The 17,069-nt window shown below is 35.4% G+C and overlaps 1 protein-coding gene and 1 long non-coding RNA gene across 2 annotated transcripts in view; one reads left to right on the top strand and one right to left on the bottom strand.

Moving 5' to 3' along the window:
• LOC115218245 (inositol hexakisphosphate kinase 1) overlaps positions 1 to 17,069 on the bottom strand; it is a 122,052-nt gene that overhangs the window by 91,766 nt on the left and 13,217 nt on the right. The gene's annotated exons all lie outside the window — the stretch shown is intronic.
• On the top strand, positions 1,762 to 16,336 carry LOC118765804. The gene is made up of 3 exons (XR_005001684.1): positions 1,762 to 1,959; positions 2,240 to 2,245; positions 16,326 to 16,336. It is a non-coding gene; the product is annotated as an uncharacterized LOC118765804 (long non-coding RNA).

Consider the following 17,069-nt stretch of genomic DNA (forward strand, 5'->3'; position numbering starts at 1 on the left):
ATATATATATATATATATATATATGTATATAGAATAGGAAGAGTTTAGGCTACTGGTGATCTAAACTAATAGGTATGCTGTCTGAGTGCTCTAAATTGATAAGCTAGAAGGATCCATGTTCATAATAGGGGCTGGAATTGAGGAAACAGCTGTAAGGCATTTTTATTTACTTTTGCTTACTTCATTTCACCATTAAAATAATTTAAATAATCTGATAAGATTGTCCTACCTTTATTTTTGTTTTCCTCTTCCTTTAATTTATATTCACACACACACACACATATATGTGAAATAATTACTATGAAGCACTGTGTAGAATATATTGTATAAAGGATTGTGAGTAAGGCCAAAACAGTGCGAAGTAAATGCAAGGTAAATCACAAGAAAACAAATATGTGAATTAATGTAGACTTACCTTGTATTCAATATTTTGGGGTTATGGCCCCATTTTCAAGAAATTGACGAATGTTGCTCCCTTAAAATCAAGGGAGTTACAGGAAGCAAGCTGGTTGCTATAGCAACACCCTTCTGTGCATGTCCACTCCACACACGCTCACACACATCGGCAACATTCATCAATTTCTTGAAAATGGAGTCATAACCCCGAAATATTGAATAGAAGGTAAGCCTACATTAATTCACGTATTTATTTTCTTGTGATTTACCTTGCATTTACTTCACATTGTTTTGGCCTTACCCACGATCGTTTATACAATATATCATCATCATCGTCATTGTTTAACATCCGCTTTCCATGCTAGCATGGGTTGGATGATTTGACTGAGGACTGGCAAACCAGATGGCTGCACCAGGCTCCAATCTTGCTCTGGCAGAGTTTCTACAGCTGGATGCCTTTCCTAACGCCAACCACTCTGAGAGTATAGTAGGTGCTTTTACATGTCACCGGCACGAGGGCCAGTCAGGCAGTACTGGCAACGGCCACACCCAAATGGTGTTTTTTTTTTTACGTGCCACCTGCACACTGGCATAAGTGCCAGTAAGGCGGCACTGGTAATGATCATGCTCGAATGGTGCTTTTTACGTGCCACTGGCATGGAGATATATATATATATATATATATAACTGGATTTACATAAGAGAGTAAAACTTCCGGTAGCAACATACCTCACGTTCTCAATCAAAAATCTAATTAAGTGCAAAGACATGTGCAGCGTGGAAGGATTCATAAATGCCATTTCGTTTGTGAATTTTCACTGTTTAGACTATTAAACCAAGTGACATTTCGATTTTAATAACAGAAGTAGGAGAAAAAACAAACATCTGGAAGGCATTACCTTATTGCCAGCGAGAATTAAAGACAAGAGAAATACCGAAATATCAGATTTCATGTCAATAAAATAACAAAAAAAAAAAGAAGAAAAAGAGAACAAAAAAAAAGACATGTCTTTAAGCATCATTAGTTGAATAATATATTTCATTTATGTGTCTATCTTGCCAGTACTAATCACATAATATTAATCCTTTACAAAATAATCTATGAGTTACTCTGTATAATCCATTTGAATTTGTTTTGTTGTTGTTGTTGTTGTTGTTGACGTTGTTGTTGTTGTTATATATCCCCAGGTTAGAAATAACTGAGCAAGACCTACAATCAAAGGTATTTCAGCCCAGCACATCTGAACTCATCTATTCAGTCTTGTATTTTCCAGGCATAGTATGTCTAGGATAGTATGACAGTTCCCAAAGTGGCTAGCACTGCCTCCTTGGGGGTGATGGAAAAAAACAGGTAGTGGGGGAGGATTGAAGAAAAGTGGGGGTGATAATGGAGTGGCCAAAAGGGGTCAATGGATGTAAAAACCCAAAATAATGGGTGAATTAGGTTAAACTTTAATTGCAAAATACAGTTGTTTTGAATTTGCTGCAGAAAGTGATCTATGTCTGTGGTGGTGAGTGGAGAGGGGGAAGCATTAGGAATGTGGCCTGGGCATTAAGGGGGCGGTGAACTGAAAATGTTTGGGAACCACTAGTCTAGGACTACATTATTCAATGTGCAATAGGGTGTAATTCGAAGAGGTATTTAGGCACTATTATTGGCAGAATCATTAACACATTGTATAAAATGATTAGTAGCATTTCTTCATTACACTCTGTGTTCAAATTCCGCAGAGGTCAACTGCGCCTTTTGTCCTTTTGGGGTCAATAAAATAGGTACCAAACACTATGATCAATGCAATAGACTAGGCCTTCTCTCCAAATTTCAGGCTTATGCTTATAGTAGACAGCTGTTACATTCTAAGTTCAAATCCTAGTGAGGTCAACTTCGCCTTTCATTCTTTTAGAGTCAATGAAATAATATGGCATGGATGTGTGGTAAGAAACTTGCTTCCCAACCACCTGGTCCTGGGTTCAGTCCCACTGCATAGCACCTTGGGCAAGTGTCTTCTACTGTGGTCTTGGGCCGACCAAAGCCTTGTGGGTGGATTTGGTAGGCAGTAACTAAAAGAAGCCTGTCGTATATGTATGTGTGTGTGTGTGAATGCGCCTTTGTGTTTGTCCCCCACTATTGTTTGACAACTGATGGTGGAATGTTTACATCCCTGTAACTTAGCGGTTCAACAAAAGAGACCGATAGAATAAGAGCCAGTACTTTAAAAAAAATATGAACTGGGTTGGATTCCTTCAACTAAAATTCAAGGCAGTGCCCCAGCATGGCCACAGTCTAATGACTAAAACAAGTAAAAGAGAAAAGACAAAAGATACCAGTCAAGTATTGGGGTTGATATAACTGACTTGCCTACCACCCACCCACCTAGCCATCTACTCTCAAAATTGCTGACCTTGTGTCAAAATTAGAAAGTGTTGTTGTTATTATTGTATAGCCTTGCACACTGCATTCTCTCATTCCTTCTCTAAAAAAGGAACTCCACCCAAAAAACATCAGCCTCCACTTCAGAATCACAAAGCACAACAACATGCAATTCATTTCTTTTTTTCTCTTATATTTAAACACTCATTTCACCTGTGTTACCTTTTCCATTTGTTTGTTATTCAGCTTCATGTTTTTTTCTTTTCTTCTTCTAAGCTATTATACATTGAAATAGAATAACATTTTCCAGCAGTTTATCTCAGTAAAATTTCTATCTTGGAACACATTCTTCTGATTTTACTGATGGTTCTAAGACTCTGACACTGACGAAGGTCAGAGAAAACAATTCTACTTCTACTAAACCACCAGGAAGTATTAAAAAACTAACGTGATATTCATACACGTGTGTGTGTGTGTGTGTGTGTGTGTGTGTGTGTGTGTGTGTGTGTGTATACATATGGCCTCATGTTCAGAATGTTGGGAAAACTTCCAATGTAAAAAAAAAATTTGCTTGTCAAAGATAACCAACTTTCCACTGATAAAACAGGAACTGATATCTCAAAGATGGAAAACATACGAGAGAGAAAACTTACTGCTATTAAGCACTGATTATGTTTTTGCTCATTATCCTTCTTCGTTAAAGATAGTATAAGAAACAAAAAAGGTAATACAAATCATAAGCAAAACAAACTAACGTAACTTAACTCATTAATTGGTGCACATGTGGTAGCTTAAGCCAATGAGGAAGCCTCTATGTGGTCGTGCAACCAGCAAGAAATAGATCCAAACTACTCTCATATTCTACTTTTCTACAAACAAGGAAGAACACATTATATAATGTTATCCAAGATACACTGCAGTTGAAAAAAAATATAAAAAAGGGGAATGCCCTTTCTTCATAGGTGTGCTCAACCAGAGCTGGTATAAGAATAAACAACATTATCTTATTTCCTGAGAAATTAATTACAAAAATAAATTTATTCTGTTTCCATGGTAACATCATCATCATCCTCATTTTAACATCTACTTTTCCATACTTGCAAGAATTGGATGGAATCTATTGAGACAGAGTTTTTTTAAGACCAGATGCCTTTCCTGTCACCAAGCAAGATAGTATTTCTACATTGCCGGACATATTTCCATGAAATATTGGAAATGAACTGACACTGTTTGTATAACTAAAATTCATTTACAACTATCATGCAATGTCAAGACAAGGAAACACAAACATACACCCACAAACAGACTTTTGCACAAATACACACACACACACACACACACACACACATACATATATATATACATATAGGAAAATAAAAAAGGAGAGAAATGCTCAAGATGTTATTAAATCATTTATATCTTCATATCTCCTACACATGTTTCGATGGATACATCTAAAATACATCCAACAGGATGAATGGTCAGCTATGCATCAATCTCTTCAGGGAGGATATCAATAACAGTACTCATCAAATAGACATTTGAACAGATATATCTGCATAGCTGACCATTATTCATTTTAGATGCATCCATCGAAACATGTGTAGGAGATATGAAGATATAAATGATATAATAATATCTTGAGCATTTGTCTCCTTTTTCTATTTTTCTTATTTTTCTCCTAAATGCGTCTTGCTTGTCCCCAAATTCAACTCCCACACAAATGTGTCCATTGTTTCCTAGGACAATTAAGCAACATTTAGCTACCTTGTAATTACTCCCTCAGATCCTTCGTTTTTATATATATATATATATATATATGAAATACAATTGGCTTCTTTTAGTTTCCATCTACCAAATCAACTCATAAAGCTTTGGTCAGCTCAAAGTTAGAGTAAAAGACACTCGCTCAAGGTGCCATACAGTGAGACAGAACCTGAAACTATGTGGTTCAGAAGCAAATCTCTTAACCACATGTGCTACGCTCTTAGGCACTAGCAACTTATTGACTGCCATGCCAAAGTCTGAAGATTTATGATTTTTCCTGTTGCCTTCTGCTAGTTTATTTATAGTTTACTCTGCTGCTCCCCTATTCTCCCAAACCTGCCCTTAAGACACAGTGCCTATTTAACTCTTAGGTAGGGGAACTGGTTTAGATGACCTTATGCTATGTTCATACACACTAGGCTAGCATGATCACATAATTAGGACCCAATCCGCTTCCCAGTCCTGTATATCTTAACCACAAAACCAGCTTTTACTATTTGATCCTTTATTAAGGCCTCTGACAGGTACTACCACTTTGAGGGGTAGATTTAGGAGTAGTGGTGACTAGAGAGTAACTACATACTCCCCAAAACTCCAGAGCTCTGAAGCTGGAGCCTTATCACTAGATGCAGTTCAATGTCTTATGCAGGTTTTATCATAATATAGCTACTTAGATGTGGCCCACAAGATAGAACTCCCAAAAGTTAATCCAATTCCAGTGTAAAGTTGTAGCTATGTAGCAATCTTAGATTTTTCATACTCTTAAGAACAGCATGAGTGTCACAATATCTTATTCACCCTTCACCTTTATATGTATAGCAGAAAGCTATACATATAAAGATTTATGGGAGAGATAATCCAGTAGTAACAAGCATGAATAAACAATGGTTTTATGTCAAGGACTTACATGGCAATTTTATATTGAAGAAAAGTTTAGATAAAATATATTGTGACAAAACATGTTTTTATTTTCCTTTTGTGAGTTAAGGGTGAAGGACTACATAGCCCTGAGTGTAACCATTGTACTGGATCCTTGGAAATTGGTGGACACTAGTTGTATGGTAGCCTATTCTTCTTTGTCTAATTTAACATAAAACTGGTTTTTATTTATTACTGCACAGTTGAATGGTTAAGAAGGTAGTTGTGTGTGTGTGTGTGTACATATAGCTTCAACAAAACACAGCTGCTTCAAAAAAATAACAACAATGCATGTAAAGGAAAATAACAAACACGAATATAACTCATGGGACAACAGTAAAGCAACTCAATAAGATTAAAGCCAGGATTGCAACAAAATATATCTATCTATCTATATTACATTAAAAATGAACTTCAACCTTGCTTGCTTGCAATGTTATACAGCAAAACTGGTGCATATTGGGAAAATACTATGAATTAAGGTTCTCCTGAAATGTGAATACAAACGGAATAAAACAAGTTTCGTGTAAGTTGGACAACTGGTTCTTGAGATATTAGGGGTTTTGTGGGGTATAAATACCCAAAACTGTGCCTAATGGGAATATACACTGAAAATAACTTAACCCTGAAAGGAAAGAAACTCTAACCTTTCGATTAGACACATTATGGCTAACTTGCCAACAAAAGAATACAAGTTGTTTTTTATAGTAAATGTTTTGAGTTCTGCTTTTGTTAAACACAATATTTCTGTGAAAGAGCATCCAGCTGTAGAAAATCTGCCTCAATAAACTTTGTCAAAGTCATGCAAACATAGAAAAATGTACATTATATATGAAGAAGACTATTTTTATGTTCAATACATAGGTACAAGGTGACTGTTACCATGTGAACAGATCTGTGCTGCATAGAAGAGGTAATACAGAGGGTAGCCTCAGCTCAGCCAGACTTTATACAGGCAAGAGACACAGGGACACATTTTTAGAAGAGTAGTTAGTGGGTGGATAGGCATATTGATAAAGAATTAGATCAACTGAAGTAGTGAAAGTATGTGACAGGTAACAAAAGATGATCTCTAAACCCTAACCAGGACTGACAGATGAGTAAAAGGACCATTTCATGAAGTCATCTTGTAGACTCCTCAATAACAGAGGATATCATGGCTGAGGGCTTTTAATTGACATGTTAGGATACTCCATGATGGCTACTCCAATGTGCATGGAGACTTTGGTACAAGGAACAAAGAGGGATCAAAACTCTTCAGTGATACAACTGATCTAATTGTTTGCATTGGCTAACTTCGGGAAGCAAGCCAATCACATGATCACTTAGTATTCCAGTGAATACCACAAATCGCATGGATTTCATAATCACCAGGAAACAGGATTAAAGAGTTGACTGTGAATAAGTGTTTCTCTGCTGAACACAACTGTATCACTTAACATAGTGATAAGTGGTGTCAGCTCAGTGGAATAAAAGACACAAAACAATCAAGAGAAAGAAGGTATGAGTGAAGTGAAAGATTTCTTGGCCATCCAGACCATTCCTAGAAATAACAGGCAAGAGAAATGGTGGTTGCGATGTTGATGAATGATGATGGGGGAGGGGAGGGGAGGTAAAGACTTTGTTCATAGAAAAAGAAGTGGGAGTTTCAACAAGACCTGATTTTCTCCCCTCCATACACACGCAAGCATGTATCTGTCTCATACACTGTTCGCTTTCCAGACATTTGTACATTACTGCATATACTTTATACGCACTTCTGACAAGTTGTGGTGCACCTGAGCACTGTATACAATAATTTCATTATTATTATTATTATTTCAATATGCTGTAAGCCACAAACCAGACAGATCTGAGAATGATGCATATAATGCAAATTGGAAAAAAAAATGATGCAAACTTGCTCAGCTGGATGTGTAAATATTACTGTGAATGAACAAATGAGACATAAACGAAGAGACAAAATGAGGAGCCATCTGTAGAATACAAGAGAGAAGACTTTGATGATATGGTCATGTGATACATTTACCTAGGAAGACAGTTTGTTAAAGAAGTACCAAGTGATCCAAGAAGATGAAACTAGCAGAAGAGGAAGACTAAGGAAGCAGTAAGGATCAATCTCAAATTGTCTGACCCATGGAAAGCAGATGCTAATGATGATAATATGTATGTGTGGGTGGGCAGGTGTATGCCTTTGTGCTTGTCCCCCACCACCACTTGATTGGTGTTAGTTCATTTATGCCCCATAATTTAGTGGTTTCGCAAATGAGATCAACAGCATAAATACCAAGCTTAAAAAGCAAGTACTGAGGTCAATTTGTTTGACTGAGCCTTTCAAGCTCCAGCATGGCTTCAGTCCAATGACAAGCAGGTAAAAAATAAAAGATCAAAACTAAGCAAGTGACCTAAGTCAAAGAAAAGAAAAGTATAGATCGTGTCAATAACCTTTATACTGCTGCTGTACATGTGAACTGACATTACATTGTCATAAGTTAGTTACAATTACTTTCCTTCTCTAAGGTTACCTCCTGATATGTTTGTTATTTTTATTGCTTAAAACCATGGCATTTCTGATTGAGTAGCCTGTGCCTGGATTAGTTTTAGGTATTGTATATTTAGGATTACATTATTAAATGAGCACTTCCCCTCTTTTTGGAGACATCAGTGTAAAATAACAGAAATAGCAGCCCACTCTCCTTCAAGATTTGGCTGCTATTTCTAGCAAGCTGAAAAAATGCAGAGGCTCCCTTTTTTAGTCATCTATTTTCACTTGAATGAGTGATCCCCAATTAGGGTCAAACAGTGTTTTACAAAAAGAACAAGAAATTTAATTTTTCAATCTTTCACAGAAGAAAAATTCATGTATCCCATCAACACATTTAAAAAAAAACTATAGGTATGCTTGTTGTTAACACCAGATTTACTCATGCATACAGTCTTTTAATATCCAGTATATGACAAACAATGGAAAATAAAACAGATGCTACAATTATTGTTGTTAATATTAGATTTACTCATGTGTATGGTCTTTTAATGTCCAGTACATAACAAACAATGAATAATAAAACAGAGAACTGCTATGGTCATTGCTGTTGAAATCAGGTTTACTTATGTATATGGTCTTTTAATGTCCATTATATCATATACAATGAGAAATAAAACAGAGCAGCTACAATTATTCATTTATGTGTATGGTTTTTTTAATGTCCAGTATATAACAAACAAACATTGAAAAATAAAACAGAATTGCTACAATTGTTGTTATTAATATTACATCTACAGAACAATTAGCACAGTGGGCAAAATGCTTAGCAGCATTTCGTCCATCTTTGCATTCAGAGTTCAAATTCCACCAAGGCTGACTTTGCCTTTGAAATCAATTTAAGATCTATTTATGTATATGGTCTTTTAACTAGTAGAGCACCTAGACAAGACAACCAATGAATTTGGCATGGAGATAAGCACAGAGAAAACAAAAGTTATGGCAAATTGCCCAAATGGAATCAGTACCAACATAAGCATCAGTGGAGTTGAGCTTGAGTAATTTCAAAACTTCAAATATCTTGGGGTGATAGTGAGTGACCAAAGTTCCAAATCTGATATGATATCCTACATTACCAAAACAACAGCAGCAATGATCAAATTCAGAACACTGTGGAGAGCCAAAAATATCTCACTGAGCTCCAAAATTAGGCTAATGAGATCACTAGTGATCTTAATATTCTTGTATGCCTTTGAGACATGGACACTGAGAGCAGAAATCGAAAGAAGAATCCAGGCTGCAGAGATGAAAAATTTCAGGAGACTTTGGGGAATATCATATAGAGATTGTGTCACAAATGAGGAGGTGAAAAGAAGAATAATGCAGGCAATAGGGCCCCATGAGGAACTTCTTACCACAGTAAAAGAAATGGAAGCTCAGGTGGTTTGGGCATGTTATCTGCTACTCAAGGATCACCAAAACAATCTTTCAGGGAACAAGGTGGAAGATGCAGAGACAGACAAAGGGGTGGGGAAACAATATCTGTGGGCAGACAGGCCTAAAAATGAGAGACGCAGTGCGAGAGGCAGAAGATAGAGACAGGTGGAGAGATCTGGTTGCAAAGTCATCAGTAGTGCCCCAATGGTAACCAGACTATGGGATATGTAATGTAACATAACAAATAATGAAAAACAACATAAAAACAAAACTGCTGCAATTATTGCTGTTCTGTTAAATGTTGCTTCAAGAATGCAATGGAAAAAAAAAATGGATATATGTCATCAAGTCAATATTAAGCTTCCCATCAAGTTGAAGAATTTACAAGACATGAGGTAAAGATTCACTCACCACCATGCTGCAACCTCTGAACTGACTAGCACTGTATATCATCACTTCTACAACCACAACCCTAACCTTCCTTTCTGACTTTCCACTACCTCTCACCACATAAATCACCGACTCTAACCTTGTCACTCAATCCTTATTCCCCAGACACAATAAAGTTCTGGAATTCCCTCCCCTGCCAATATATTCCGTGTGTTTGTGAAGAACTTTAAAAAAAACTGTACAAATTGTAATGGTAAAGGTCACATCACAAGCTTTTCTACCTGACTAAAAAAGAAATTACTACATACATGCATATATATATATATATATATATATATATATATATATATATATATATATAAAAGCACACATATGTATCATATATATATATATATATAAACACATATACATCTATATGTAAACACACACACACACACACACACACATATATATGCATAAATTTATACCCACACACACACAAGGTCAGAATAATAATGAGGCTAAGAATGGTGAATAAATTATTAATAATATGATCATGAGTTCAAAAATTACAGCCACAGCCACTGACCCTGAAACAGGCTGGCAAACAAACATATTCCACATGCAATACCCTTTCAGGTTATGTGCTTGTCCCCTCCTGTGGGAGGCAACATACAACAATCAGTACCTTCAGTAAGTATATATTAATGAGGTAAGTTCACATTGTACTACAGCCACTGTGTTGAGAGTCTGGGTAAGGTTCATGAGTCAGCTTGCATCAGTTTGCAAGGTTGGTAAAGAGAAATTAAAATGCAAACATAGATCACCCACATACGCACAAAGGACCTACATTTATACTTGGTAAAAAGAAGGGATCTTTGCAAATCATTGTATAATTTACTAACAATCTAAAATATATAGAACTACATGCAAGAAACAGTGTATAACTTGATACAAATCAATGTAGAACATGCACACGCATGTCCGCGTGTGTATACACATACACAAACAGACATGAACAAATTTAAAACGAATGTTAAATGATGATTTTATACATACATCCATCCACATATACATACCTCCATACATATATACTCACACAGATCTAAATTCAAAACATTATATAAGTCATAATTGAATATTAATTCAATATAAATTTTTGAAAAACATTTATAAATATATAAACATTAAATCTTCTAATAAATCATTTAACTTTTGTTTATAGAGCAGTAAAATTTTGAACACTAAATATAATTCTTTATTGACTATATATATATATTAGAAGATAGGATGTTATTATAAACGGCTTTTGAGATCATAAATTGAATGATTATTGAAATTTGATCATAAAATCTTATTTGATATATTTTGAATCTAATACCAGAGGTTAGACACAGCATTAAGAAGTGCATCCTGTATTCACTTGATTTTAGGTTCAGTCTCATGCAAGTGCCTCTTTTTTTTTTTTTTTTTTTTGTAACTTCAGGCCTTCTAGTGTCTAGTGAGTGAACTTGGCAGGCAGAAACTGTATCAAGGCGGCGAGCTGGCAGAAACGTTAACACGACGGGTGAAATGATAAGGGGTATATCATATATTATAGCACGCCGGGTGAAATGTTTAACGGTATTTCGTCTGCGTTACGTTGTGAGTTCAAATTCCGCCGAGGTCGACTTTGCCTTTCATCCTTTCGGGGTCGATAAATTAAGTACCAGTTACGCACTGGGGTCGATATAATCGACTTAATACCTATGTCTGTCCTTGTTTGTCCCCTCTGTGTTTAGCCCCTTGTGGGTAATAAAGAAATAGGTATATCATCTGCCGTTACGTTCTGAGTTCAAATTCCGCCGAAGTCGACTTTGCCTTTCATCATTTTGGGGTCTATAAATTAAGTACCAGTTTCACACTGGGGTTGATGTAATCAACTTAATCTCTTTGTCTGTCCTTGTATGTCCCCTCTATGTTTAGCCCCTTGTGGGCAGTAAAGGAATAAGAAACTATATTGAAGCATATCATGTGTGTGCATGTGTGCATGTGTACCATTGTTTCATAGCTGATGACAACTAGTGTTTGTTCATGTCAGCCACAACTTAGCAGTTAAAAAAAAATCAGAGAATTATAGAATAAGTAAGTACCAGATTTAAAATATATGTGAAATGAACTGCTCTGCTCAAAGACAATACACAGTCCAGCCAAGGAATTGAACCCATGCCACTTAATCGTTGTGTCTGGGGAGAGTCATTTTCTTTTTGTGCCTTATAATGTAACACACTCGCCGGTGAAATTCCCACATCTTTCTTATTTTTATTTTCCTAAAATTTTCATTGCGTCTTGCAACCTTTTCAATAGTCTTGACTCTCTTAATAAAAATAAGAAATAAGTGGAAATTTCACCGGTGAGTGTGTTACATTATAAGACACAAAAAGAAAATGACTCTCCCCAGACACAACAGAATATGCTTCAACACACGAACTCATATAAAAAATCTTGCAAACCAAATCCAAAAATGAACTATATACTTTCATTTCCACTTAAAAAGGAAACAGAAATAACATTGTACTCTAGTGGACAGTTAATACAAGGGAGACAATCATTTCTTCATAATATTTGGTAGGATTAACAGTTTGAATTTGAAATTAAGGAATAAGAAAAAAAGATGCATAGCATACACATGAGAATGCTTTTTGTTGTTTATTTACTATGAAGTTCTTAAAGTTTTTAGTCAATGGTAATCATGTATAGCATTTCATCATTCTTTTTAGAAATATTGAAATTAAACAAAACACTTCATTTATTCTTACTAATTTTTTTTATGGATTTACAATCATATGCACATAAGATCATCATAATAATAATTCTTTCCTTTTTTACCTCCCTGAAATAACCTCTTTATTTTCTTCTTTTCCTTCCTCCTTGTTATCCTCCATGTTTATTGTTCTAAAAGTGGATTTGTTTTCTACAGAACTAACACAATTAAAACAGCTTGTACATCTAAATACACTTCCTATCCTGCTCATTATAACAATATACTGGTTTTTGTCTTTAATATATGTAGATATCTTCAGCAGAAAATAGCATCAGATACATATGGAATTCTGTACATGGTAAAGACCAGAAACTGGTGAAAGAGCATGCCACATAAACATTATCAAACATCCTTTGCCAGATGGTTCCTATCTGTGTGTGTGTGTGTGTGTGTGTGTGTGCACGTGTTCTAAATACTTTCCTTTTTTTACCTGACTTTATCACAAGTTTCACCTTACATAACAACATTCTTCTGCTTTTCTTTAATTACGACTGTCCAGAGTAGTATATGTTCAACCAATGCCAAATAGATTGTGTATGGAATATGTCTACACACACACACACATTCGCAAGCATACCTACCCTGCTAGAAATAGCACTAAATTTCCTTCAATTCATACTCACTTCTAAAACAAAAAAAAAATGCACTTAGCCTTCAATATACCAAATACATACACATGTGGGAAGTGCTTGTTCTGTTGAAAACAAGCTCACTTTTAGAATAACAAACATGGAGGATAATAAGGAGGAAGGAAAAAAAGAAAATGAATAGGTTATTTCAGGGGAGATAAGAAAAGGAAACGATTATTATTATGACGCTATAATGATGTATCAATACATGCATATTTGTAAATAAATATATAACAACAGATATATAATGTGTCAATTCATTACAGCTGTTTACCAACAAACTTCATTAGAAAAAAACCATTTTCATCAGGTGAACACATGAATCACTACATTCAAAAAAAAACAAAAGCCAACAAGATGTGCACCTCCATGATTTTATGACCCTTGCTGGTCATAGAATGAATTTGTTAGTTCAGTTTGGTGGCATTATAGGAGAAAATAACACAATGTCATGTGTGGGTAGGGAGGTAACGAAGATTTATAGCAATGAAGAAGAGGTAGAGAGGAATCAGATAGCAAAGCATCTCATCCCTACAACAAAGATAGCCATATCATTTAAGTACCTGGTTCACTTGAATACGTTATTATAATACTTGGATCAAACAAAGATTTACATAAATGCAAAGCAAACTTTTTAACCACTCAGCTATACCTGCACTCATTACAGAGTCTGGAGACAAGCATCAGACCGTTATGATATGGAAAAGGATCAAACAAAATCAGTTGTACAATTCCCCATCACCTGACATTAGTGAGCTGCATCTACCAGAGAACCTATATATAGTTAGACAGACAAACCCAGTGTGAACTGTAGTACTAATCGATGGACACAATGCAGTGCTAGTGAGTGATAATGAACCAACAATCTTTTGGTTTGTAGTTTCTCATACCCTATCAAAACAATTACCCATGATTCTCTCAAAACGATTACTCATGATTCATTCACCATCTCAGTATGCAAACAAAATGCAATTTGAACTCAGTACTAGAAACTGATGAAACAATCATTAAGTTATTCTCTTTATTAATTAATTTCATTATTTATAGTATTTAACTTACCAACTCATGCTACTTATTTAGAGCTAGTTCAACTGAGCCAGCAAGAGTGCTGGTGATGAAATATAACATCCTTATTCACTTAGCCTGCTGTCTTGCTAAATAACTACCATCATTGGCTGATATTTATTAAACAATACAATGAAATGACCAAAGCAATAAATTAAAAAGATTTTTAATTTAAAAATAGCATTATATAAACACAAGATTATGAATCAGCAAGAGAAATCCATAGAAATCAAACACAAGGCATAAATCCTTATAAACTATTCACAATAATGAGGTTAGGCTGCAAAATAGATATTCTGGACAAGTAAGGTTATTGTTCCTCCCATCCAGCTGCTTTCTAAGAAAAGAACTTCAAGAATCCTTGAAAGATTTTAACAATTGGCCAATGCTGCAAAGATATTGGTACACAGGAAAGATAAAACACTCAAACTGCTTCTTCGCTTCTTGCATGTTCTTAGACATCTTTCTAATGAAATACTTGTGGTACTTCCTTTTGTGTCAGCAATGTAGAATATATGAAACAGATGGGGGAATATTTATGATACAAAGAAAAACAAGCCAGCAGAAGTAGTCAATGATATGCTTTAACAATAGAAGGGAAAGTTCCAGTTGTGATTCAATGCAAAACATTATTTTCTATTTATAATTATTATTATTATTGTTGTTGTTGTCATTTCTTTTATTCTGTCTTTCTCCAATTGTTTACTCGCTTGTTGGAAAAGCGTTGCAAGAATGATGAACAAATGCCAACACTCCAAACCAACTCCAGACAGAAATATTTTTTTGGATACTGAAAGATGTTCAGTTCTTGGGTAGCAGAGCATCAATAGAAAGTTAATTAAAACACTTGCAGACATGTTATAGATTTTAATGGTCTGATTGCTTAAAGTCATTTCCTTTTGGCACCAGTTGCCGTTGTAAATGTCATCAATAGCCAGACACAAGGAACTGTAAGTTAATCTAATTAAATATGTACTGGAATGGAATCATGGTACTTTCTCCTGACTATTTTTTTCTTAAAAGACATCTGTATCTTTAGAAAATAATGAAAAAACAATTATACCAACCTTTTTATCACTAACAAACCGACATTAACACTATGATGTTTCATACCAGCCTGTGATAGTATCTATTAAGCAACACAGCAGGTTAACTGAATAAGGATGTTATATCCCATCACAAGCATTCTCACTGGCTCAGTTCAACTAGCTCTAAATAAGTAATATGAGTTGGTGCAACCAAAAACTGTAAACAATGAAATTTACAAACTGTATAAATTGATGATTGCTTCATTAGTATTTTGAAACTGAGTTCAATTTGCATTTTGTCTATATACTAAGGTGGAGAATAGATCAAGGGTGATTGTTTTGATAGGGTATTAGAGACAACAGACCAAAAGGCTGATGGTTTATTATCAGTCCCTGGCAGTGCAAGAGTCCTACAAACTTCTCTGACTATGGATTGTGAGTTCAATTTCTACAACTACCAAGAAGCTGATGATAGGAAACAAAATTTAAACATAGGATACCAAAAGGCAGAATGGATACAACAAACCATTTCCTTTTATGCTCTAATAATTCTGTCAATCAACCAACCTCGAATGGTACTTAACTCATTGAATAAAAAGGATGAAAGACTAAGTTGGCATCAGTAGGATTTGAAATCAGAACACAGAGAGCCAGAACAAACACTTACATGGCATTTTATTCAATGTTCCAATGACTACCGTTTTGTCACATTCATGCAAATCACACCCTGCTATCACTAATAAAGAAGGAAAAACACATTTTAGATGATGTAGTCCTAAATATAGTGTCTTTTATCTGACTTGTCTCAGTCATTGGACTGTGGCCATGCTGGGGCACCACCTTGAAGGAGTTTACTTGAAAAAAATTGACTGCTAAATTACAGGGTCATAAACAAACTAACACTGGCCGTGAAGCAATAACTGAAAAAAAAATAAAATGAAAGAAAAACAGGCTAGAAGGTTGTGGTTAGAAGGCTTCTGGATGTAGTTTTGTTGGATCAAAGCTGGCCTGGGGCTAAACCACAACTGAAAGTTGTGTTACTATAGACTAAAGCAAGTAGTGGAGTCAGTAATTTTCCACTACTAATTAATCTCTATTGATTTGTTTAATACTGAATTACATGATTTTGTCTCTACAAGCTTAACTGTTTGTTATAGCTGGCAGTTTTTACTAGAGAGAAATAGATAGACTATCAGAACACCCAAGATGACTGTGCAAATTATTATCAAATTTTTGTTTATCTTATGTGTCTCTGTATCAAGTACATGTAGCAGAAGCTAAAGTTAACTATTCCTTGAATCTAGGGTGTCCACTGGGGCTGATCATAATACTTCTTGATTCTCTCATTTCTATAATAAGCATTAGGCAAGAGAGAAGTGGGTGGGGGAGAGAAAAGACACGAGAGATCCCTTTGGAAAGGATGTTAGACTAATGTAAAGTAACCTTCATACAGACACACTGGAATAACTCATCTTGGCCCCTCAGCTTTTTGAAGGAGTCATAGGGGTGCCAGCATTCTTAGACCTGCAAGAGTGTATCCAGGTCTGATCAAAACCAATTTCTTCCAGAAGAGAGAAAGACAGAAATAAGAATTGACCCTAGTACAAAACTGGTACTTTGTTTATTGACCCCAAAAGGCTAATAACAAAGCTGACCTAGACAGGATTTGAAGTCAGAGTGTATAGAGCCAGAATGGTTACTACAAAGTAAACTATAGGTGCAGGAGTGGCTGTGTGGTAAGTAGCTTGCTTACCAACGACATGGTTCCGAGTTCAGTCCCACTGCGTGGCACCTTGGGCAAGTG

Source organism: Octopus sinensis, linkage group LG13 (genome assembly GCF_006345805.1).
Source record: "Octopus sinensis linkage group LG13, ASM634580v1, whole genome shotgun sequence".
NCBI classification, from domain to species: Eukaryota; Metazoa; Mollusca; class Cephalopoda; order Octopoda; family Octopodidae; genus Octopus; species Octopus sinensis.